Source organism: Schistocerca piceifrons, chromosome 8 (assembly GCF_021461385.2).
Source record: "Schistocerca piceifrons isolate TAMUIC-IGC-003096 chromosome 8, iqSchPice1.1, whole genome shotgun sequence".
NCBI classification, from domain to species: Eukaryota; Metazoa; Arthropoda; class Insecta; order Orthoptera; family Acrididae; genus Schistocerca; species Schistocerca piceifrons.
This window is the reverse complement of record NC_060145.1, coordinates 152,473,361-152,479,360: the sequence shown is the minus strand read 5'-3', so window position 1 is coordinate 152,479,360 and position 6,000 is coordinate 152,473,361. Positions and strand designations below refer to the sequence as shown.

Below are 6,000 nucleotides of genomic sequence, written 5' to 3'. Positions count from 1 at the left end.
TCGCATATATGCGACACTGAATTTTCCCTTACGCTAAACTTTCGGTGCATACATTATACTACAGGTAATTAACTAATTTATCCAGGACAGCTGTATAATACTGATTGAAAGCACACACTATCAAATTATTTGTCATACCATTTCGGACTACGAATGACGCAAACGTTTGATAGTTTGATGTGTCAAGGCACCACGTCACGTATTCTGCAGTAACCTCAGGAAAACCGTTCACGATTTGTACGTAGTTATCCAGCCGATGCTACACACGAACACAAATTACCTGCGAAAGTGGAGTGTTAATATCTGAAAGTGAGGGATGGATTACTCTAGCGTTCTACCTCCTTCGCTGGAACTTAAACATCGTTTATCACAGCGATGAGTGTCGCAGGTTGACGAAGCAGCTGAGATATTTTAGGATGAAAAGGTATACGAATGACAAGTGAAGTACGTGCGTGGGTAGGAAGAACTCCTCTGGCTACCGTGGACAGTCAAAAAAGGCGTTATCGCCTTACGAAATACATACAGGGTCTCTAAAAAGTTCCACTGCCATTTCAAAAAATCGTAACTTCGAAACTATTGCAGATAGAGCGTCTTGGTTTGTTGTAAATCATTTAGCAGCTCTGTAAGTTTTCTTCTGCTATGCCAGAATTTCAGTGCACGCCCACTCGTTGCTCGTAGAACACCACGGCGATATTACAGTTCTGCCCATGTACGAGTCGGTACTGATTTGCGCTCTAAGGATAGCAGTGTCATTGATTGGTGTTGTGTACACGCGATACTTGACATAAATACACAAAAAGAAATCTAATGGCCTGACATCGGGAGAGAGTGGGGGCCAGCACTTCGCAGTATATGTGCCCCCGCACGTCGTTCAAACTCCAATGTGGAGGCACAGAATTACGCTGGAAGATGAACGGACAGCTGCAGCTCTTACATCTGTGGTAGCAGCAACAGTTCGAGAATGTCAGGTTAACATTTCTCGTTATTGATAATTTTTATTTTTGCTGGAGCCACTATCAGGGGAAATTTTTCGAATGATACTGCCACTACTGTAATAGCTTTTATTTTATTGTTATACGATACAGATTTCGGCCTTAGGCCATTTTCAAGTAGAAAAACTTATTTATATGTCAAAAGACATCAAACTGTTAAGATATACAAGTCCTTGTCGAAAAGACATATCTCGTCATTTTGTCGACAAGGACTTGTATTTCATACCAGTCTGATGCCCTTTGACATATAAATTATTGTACTTGAAAATGGCCTAAGGTCGAAATCTGGGTCGTATAACAGTAAAATAAAAGTTATTACAGTCAAATAGCAGCACAAATCATTCAAAAAATTTCCCATTATGATTTTCTCTGTGAAGAAAAATGGGCCAATCACTCGATCGTTCAATAGGCTACACCAAACATTAAGCGTAGAGCTATTCCGGATGTGTTCGCATGTGTTGTGTGGCGCTTCGGTGCCTCAGATCCTAGTGTTGAGTCGGTTCACATGTACAGATATGTGGAACGTTGCTTCATCCGAAAATAGGTACTTTTTCATGTAGTTATTGTCAGTATATATTGAGGTTAGCAGGGGACACGCGACTGTATACGGAAGAGGATGATCGTTTTGCTGCAATGCTAGGACCATTTGCACTTTTTACGCAAGAGGTCGAACTGCTTATGTCGCACTTTATGATCAGTTGATCTAGCTTCCCGAAATTCGAGTGAAGCACGACACATTGGCTTTGGGGGCTGCGTTGAACGTTGAAATACAGCTTGCGCTCTATCAAGTGACTGAGACACAGGGGGACATCCACTTCGAGGAAGATCTTTAACACTGACTGTCTATTTGAAGTTTTTGAAACACCTCATTATTCTTGCTTTTGTCGAATCGTTCTGCCGGCTACAATTGCTCAGTACTGTTGTCACAGATTTGTATTCTGTATACCAGATGACACATCGCGATTTCTCCTGGCTTGTCATCATTTTCATGCACTTCGAGTCAAATTTACAACTGAGTACAAAGGAAAAGTCTCTGAGAGCTGCAAAATTTTTTATAACAAAACTCGATTTTCTGGCTCATTTAGCTTTCAAGTATTGAGTTTTTGAAATGAAGGTGGGACTTTAAGGGCACACTGCATATCGCTTAGCTGTGTTTGACTTGATTCATAAGATAGCAATTTAAGATTTCCGAATTCTGACCAAGCGCTACTGACAGCTGTAGATATCTTGGAAATACGCTGGAAGAACAACGAGGCACGTCATCTCGTGCTGCCAGATAAGTAGCCTTACTTTCATGATGAGACAGCGAAATATAACGATCTGCAGGACGCTGCCAGATAAGTAGTCTTTTCATGATGAGACAACACTGTAGCCCACGCCACTTTCCGGCTGCTGATATAAATACTCAGGCCGACCATGCCGAAGCGATAGTCTTCCTACTGAACTCTCTGTGGGCCGCGGTATCATTCTTCTACAAGGTGAGCTTCCGTTGCTATATATTATCAGACATACTGCACACCCTATCGGATAAAGGCCTCCCTCGACATTTCCTTATACCCATCAACGTAGATTCAGCACATTTTCGAGTGTCAGCTACCTACGTCATCTTTGCTGTCGGTTTGTATCTCCTGGAATCCAGTTAAATACCTGGTAGTTATGGTTAAAGTGCAGCTATTCACTGAGGTCCACTGTAGGTTGTAATTATCGTATGGCAGTGAAACTCGGTAGATATTCTGATGCGTCAAGGTGGTGGTAATTTACGCTGAAAAAAATCAGTTCTAATTTTGGCCACCAGGTATAAATCTGGCGCTGGCAATGCAAGAATGACATATAGAAATCTTTCCGTAAGTAATGCATTAGGAACGGAGCGTGTGCAGAAAAGGTCAAACAAGTGAGAAAGACATAAGTTTGATTTTATTTGTAATGGCCACTTACACAGTTTGTTGAATATGGCTACTGTAGACGCGGACGAGATGCTGTACGTCGCCAGATTTACACCTGGTGGTCAAAATTAGAACTTCCAGAGTAAATCGGTTCCATATTAAAGCATTAGTAGCATACCCATCAAGTTTCGCTTCCGTACAACTCACACTGAACATCTGTGAGTAGCTGCATTTTAATTATAACTACCCAGTACTTCCCTGTTAAGTGTACCATTGATCCCTATGGCTGCATATCCCTCACTGTATTACCATTACAATCCAAATTACATCTTGCACTTCTCTACTCCAGTCAGTAGTTTCTATATCAACTGTTTTCCCTAATAACGCCCAGTGCTCATATCTCGATTTTCAACAGTGAAATGTTAATGTTCTCCTCATTAAAACTCATATCGATGTCATACGTCACTTTTGGTAATACCAATCGTAAACTTTCTTTCCCACGCACGTTTAATTTGGAATATAATTTCCCAAAGGTATTCTAGTTCATTTTCATTTCTTTAAATTTCTTTTTCTGTCCTCCAAAAGGTGTCTACGGCTGTCCTAAATACTAAAAGTCATCCACTGTTTCTACGACTTCGTTGTTATTTTGTACAATTTTCTTTTCAATATGTAAATTTTATAAGATTATTATAATTCGCTTTCAGACCTACATTGAAACTTGCTCTATCAAGATCTATCATTCACCATCGACGTTTAGGTGCATTAGACGCAAACGGTATGACGTCATCCGCAAAACGAAGTTAGTTTGGACATGTTTCATTAAAACGTAATTCTAATTGTATTTCTCAATTTAAGGAATTTTTAACTTCCTCTATGATTGCGCACATTACACTTGCTGATAAGTAATCTCCTTGCGTTATTTTGCTTGCTTACTGCTGTTCAACAGCTGCTTAACTTTATTCCGGCGGCGAGACAGAAATGACAACGCGTAATTAAGAGTCATGCATATCTACAACAGTTACTTTACTAATTGCTGCTCATCAGTTACTTAACTTTATTTCGGTTACAACATCAGACACCAGTTAACGTGATTTTAATCCGAAACTGCAAACTTCGTCTGCGGGTTTGGATCAAAATAATTTTTCCTCTTCTTTTCAGAGGGTATATAAGAGAAGGAATTCCCTAAACTACATCTTGGTTCTTGCTATGCTCACGTAAAACTGTTTATTTTGTTCACTTTTGCTGAACATGTTTTTCGAGGCGCAAACAAGTCTCCGACTTTTCAAGGTGTACAGATTTTTACGTAAAACCTGTATGCCATCAGACAGCCGTCGAGACACTGTCCACGTCTTTCACTTACATCATGTGATCAAAAGTATCCGGACACCCCCAAAAATACGTTTTTCATATTAGGTTCATTGTGCTGCCACCTACTGCCAGGTACTCCATATCAGCGACCTCAATAGTTATTAGACATTGTGAGAGAGCATAATGGGGCGCTCCGCCGAACTCACTGACCTGGAACGTGGTCAGACGATTTGGGGTCACTTTGGTCATACGTCTGTACACGAGAATTCCACACTCCTAAACATTCCTAGGTCCACTGTTTCCGATGTGACAGTGAAGTGGAAACTTGAATGGACACGTACAGCACAAAAGCGTACAGGCCACCTCGTCTACTGACTGACAGAGGCTGCCAACAGTTGAAGAGTGTCGTAATGTGTAATAGGCAGACATCTACCCAGACCATCACACACGAATTGTAAACTGCAGCAGTATGACAGTGGTGAAGTGAGAAAACGTGGATTTCATGGTCGAGCGGCTACTGATAAGCCACACATCACGCCGGTAAATGTCAAACGACGCTTCGCTTCGTGTAAGGAGCGTAAAAATTGGACGATTCAACAGTGGAACAACGTTGTGTGGAGTGACGAATCATTGTACACAATGTGGCCATACGATGGCAGGGTGTGCGTATGGCAAATGCCCGGTGAACGTCATGTGCTAGCGTGCGTGGTGCCAACAGGAAAATTTGGAGGCGGTGGTGTTACGGTGTGGTATTGTTTTTCATGGAGGGGGTTCGCACCCCTTGTTGTTTTCCGTGGCACTGTCAGATCACAGGCCTACGTCGATGTTATAAGCACCTTCTTGCTTCCCTCTCTTGGAGAGCAATTCAGGAATGGTGACTGCATCTTCCAATACTATCGAGCACCTGTTCATAATGAACGGCCTGTGGCGGAGTGGTTACACGACAATAACATCCCTGTAATGGACTGGCCTGCGCAGGGTCCTGACCTCAATCCTATAGAAAACCTTTGGAATGTTTTGGAACGCCGTGCCAGGTCTCACCGACCGACATCGATACCTCTCCTCAGTGCAGCACTCCGAGAAGAATGGGCTGCCATTCCCCAAGAAACCTTACAACACCTGATTGAAGGTATGCCTGCGAGAGCGGAAGCTGTCATCAAGGCTAAGGATGGGCCAACACCATACTGAATTCCAGCATTATCGACGGAGGGCGCCACGAACTTGTAAGTCATTTTCAGCCCGGTGTCCAGATAATTTTGATCACATAGTGTATTTCAGATGACTTTAATAATTCCTGACTGCTTGTTTAAATGCATGCAAGTTCTCGATTGCACACGACAAAATTAAGGTCTTTAGTGGTTACCTTTTCAATTAAATACTGATTTCGGTGGACGCTGCATGGAGACGAGCGTTGGCGAAGTGTGCCGCACAAGCTGACTAGCGTGACATCGCAATTTCCTTGCAGGACCCGTATATATCGTTGGCCCCATGGTGCATGCAGTTGTTGTGGTTGGTTGATTGGTTGATTGGGTGAGGGGACCAAACAGTGAGGACTTCGGTCCCATCGAGTTAGGGAAAGATGGGAAAGGAAGTTGGTCGTGCCCTTTCCGAGCAGCCATCCCGGAATACACCTGAAGCGATTTAGAGAAACCACGGAAAACCCAAATGAGGATATCTGGACGTGGTTGGAACCGTCGTTCTCCAGAATACGGGTTCGTTGTGCTAACCACTGCGCCACCTCCCTCTGTAGTTGCAGTGGTGCGTGTGAGGACGCGTTTCAGTGGTTCTGCAGACTGTGAAACGGGTAACGTGAAGGA

At 42.9% G+C, this 6,000-nt stretch overlaps 1 protein-coding gene across 1 annotated transcript in view; it reads left to right on the top strand.

Moving 5' to 3' along the window:
- Positions 1 to 2,436: 2,436 nt before the first annotated feature.
- LOC124711943 (UDP-glycosyltransferase UGT5-like) overlaps positions 2,437 to 6,000 on the top strand; it is a 50,148-nt gene continuing 46,584 nt past the window's right edge. The window contains exon 1 of the mRNA XM_047242210.1: positions 2,437 to 2,470. The gene's annotated coding sequence lies outside the window, so the exon portion shown is untranslated. The remainder of the gene's footprint in view (positions 2,471 to 6,000) is intronic.